Consider the following 2,500-nt stretch of genomic DNA (forward strand, 5'->3'; position numbering starts at 1 on the left):
TCACTTAGTATATAATAATTTTGCCAAAAAATAGAGTCAATGCCCGATCTCTGAATATTAACAGGTTTGGGCCTGGTTAGTACATGGATGGGAGACTGCCTGGGAATACCAGGTCCTGTAAGCTTTTTGGACATTTTTCACTTAGTATATAATAATTTTGCCAAAAAATAGAGTCAATGCCCGATCTCTGAATCTTAGCAGGTTTAGGTCTGGTTAGCACTTTGATGAGAGACTGCCTGGGAATACCAGGTGCTTTAATCTCTTTGGAAAATTTCACGAATTATATAATAATCTTTCATTTAAAAAAAAAAAAAAAAAAAAAAAGAGTCAATGCCCGATCTCTGAATCTTAGCAGGTTTAGGTATGGTTAGCACTTTGATGAGAGACTGCCTAGGAATACCAGGTGCTTTAAGCTTTTGGGTTTTCTTTCCTACTTATATAATGTACTGGCGATTAGATTGGCTGGTCTTTAAATAGCCCTCTCTTTGCTGCTGTCTTCGCTTACGGCCATACCAACCTGGCTATGCCCGATCTCGTCTGATCTCGGAAGCTAAGCAGGTTTGGGCCTGGTTAGTACTTGGATGGGAGACCGCCTGGGAATACCAGGTGCTGTAAGCTTTTTGGACATTTTTCACTTAGTATATAATAATTTTGCCAAAAAATAGAGTCAATGCCCGATCTCTGAATATTAACAAGTTTGGGCCTGGTTAGTACATGGATGGGAGACTGCCTGGGAATACCAGGTGCTGTAAGCTTTTTGGACATTTTTCACTTAGTATATAATAATTTTGCCAAAAAATAGAGTCAATGCCCGATCTCTGAATCTTAGCAGGTTTAGGTCTGGTTAGCACTTTGATGAGAGACTGCCTGGGAATACCAGGTGCTTTAATCTCTTTGGAAAATTTCACGAATTATATAATAATCTTTCATTTAAAAAAAAAAAAAAAAAAAAGAGTCAATGCCCGATCTCTGAATCTTAGCAGGTTTAGGTATGGTTAGCACTTTGATGAGAGACTGCCTAGGAATACCAGGTGCTTTAAGCTTTTGGGTTTTCTTTCCTACTTATATAATGTACTGGCGATTAGATTGGCTGGTCTTTAAATAGCCCTCTCTTTGCAGCAGTCTTCGCTTACGGCCATACCAACCTGGCTATGCCCGATCTCATCTGATCTCGGAAGCTAAGCAGGTTTGGGCCTGGTTAGTACTTGGATGGGAGACCGCCTGGGAATACCAGGTGCTGTAAGCTTTTTGGACATTTTTCACTTAGTATATAATAATTTTGCCAACAAATAGAGTCAATGCCCGATCTCTGAATCTTAGCAGGTTTAGGTCTGGTTAGCACTTTGATGAGAGACTGCCTGGGAATACCAGGTGCTTTAATCTCTTTGGAAAATTTCACGAATTATATAATAATCTTTCATTAAAAAAAAAAAAAAAAAAAAAAAAAAAAAAAAAAAAAAAGAGTCAATGTTCGATCTCTGAATCTTAGCAGGTTTAGGTATGGTTAGCACTTTGATGAGAGACTGCCTAGGAATACCAGGTGCTTTAAGCTTTTGGGTTTTCTTTCCTACTTATATAATGTACTGGCGATTAGATTGGCTGGTCTTTAAATAGCCCTCTCTTTGCTGCTGTCTTCGCTTACGGCCATACCAACCTGGCTATGCCCGATCTCATCTGATCTCGGAAGCTAAGCAGGTTTGGGCCTGGTTAGTACTTGGATGGGAGACCGCCTGGGAATACCAGGTGCTGTAAGCTTTTTGGACATTTTTCACTTAGTATATAATAATTTTGCCAAAAAATAGAGTCAATGCCCGATCTCTGAATATTAGCAGGTTTGGGCCTGGTTAGTACATGGATGGGAGACTGCCTGGGAATACCAGGTGCTGTAAGCTTTTTGGACATTTTTCACTTAGTATATAATAATTTTGCCAAAAAATAGAGTCAATGCCCGATCTCTGAATCTTAGCAGGTTTAGGTCTGGTTAGCACTTTGATGAGAGACTGCCTAGGAATACCAGGTGCTTTAAGCTTTTGGGTTTTCTTTCCTACTTATATAATGTACTGGCGATTAGATTGGCTGGTCTTTAAATAGCCCTCTCTTTGCTGCTGTCTTCGCTTACGGCCATACCAACCTGGCTATGCCCGATCTCGTCTGATCTCGGAAGCTAAGCAGGTTTGGGCCTGGTTAGTACTTGGATGGGAGACCGCCTGGGAATACCAGGTGCTGTAAGCTTTTCGGACATTTTTCACTTAGTATATAATAATTTTGCCAAAAAATAGAGTCAATGCCCGATCTCTGAATATTAACAGGTTTGGGCCTGGTTAGTACATGGATGGGAGACCGCCTGGGAATACCAGGTGCTGTAAGCTTTTTGGACATTTTTCACTTAGTATATAATAATTTTGCCAAAAAATAGAGTCAATGCCCGATCTCTGAATCTTAGCAGGTTTAGGTCTGGTTAGCACTTTGATGAGAGACTGCCTGGGAATACCAGGTGCTT

General features: G+C 40.4%; 4 non-coding genes across 4 annotated transcripts; all 4 read left to right on the forward strand.

The window, feature by feature from the left end:
- Positions 1–499: 499 nt before the first annotated feature.
- On the forward strand, positions 500–618 carry LOC128008068 (5S ribosomal RNA). The gene has a single exon (XR_008179806.1). It is a non-coding gene; the product is annotated as a 5S ribosomal RNA (ribosomal RNA).
- Positions 619–1,127: 509 nt separating this feature from the next.
- LOC127992124 (5S ribosomal RNA) lies at positions 1,128–1,246 on the forward strand. The gene has a single exon (XR_008165174.1). It is a non-coding gene; the product is annotated as a 5S ribosomal RNA (ribosomal RNA).
- A 390-nt stretch (positions 1,247–1,636) lies between these two features.
- Positions 1,637–1,755, forward strand: LOC127992237 (5S ribosomal RNA). Its single transcript, XR_008165285.1, has one exon. It is a non-coding gene; the product is annotated as a 5S ribosomal RNA (ribosomal RNA).
- A 358-nt stretch (positions 1,756–2,113) lies between these two features.
- LOC128008069 (5S ribosomal RNA) lies at positions 2,114–2,232 on the forward strand. Its single transcript, XR_008179807.1, has one exon. It is a non-coding gene; the product is annotated as a 5S ribosomal RNA (ribosomal RNA).
- Positions 2,233–2,500: the final 268 nt, after the last annotated feature.

This window comes from Carassius gibelio, chromosome B22, assembly GCF_023724105.1.
Source record: "Carassius gibelio isolate Cgi1373 ecotype wild population from Czech Republic chromosome B22, carGib1.2-hapl.c, whole genome shotgun sequence".
Lineage (NCBI taxonomy): Eukaryota > Metazoa > Chordata > Actinopteri > Cypriniformes > Cyprinidae > Carassius > Carassius gibelio.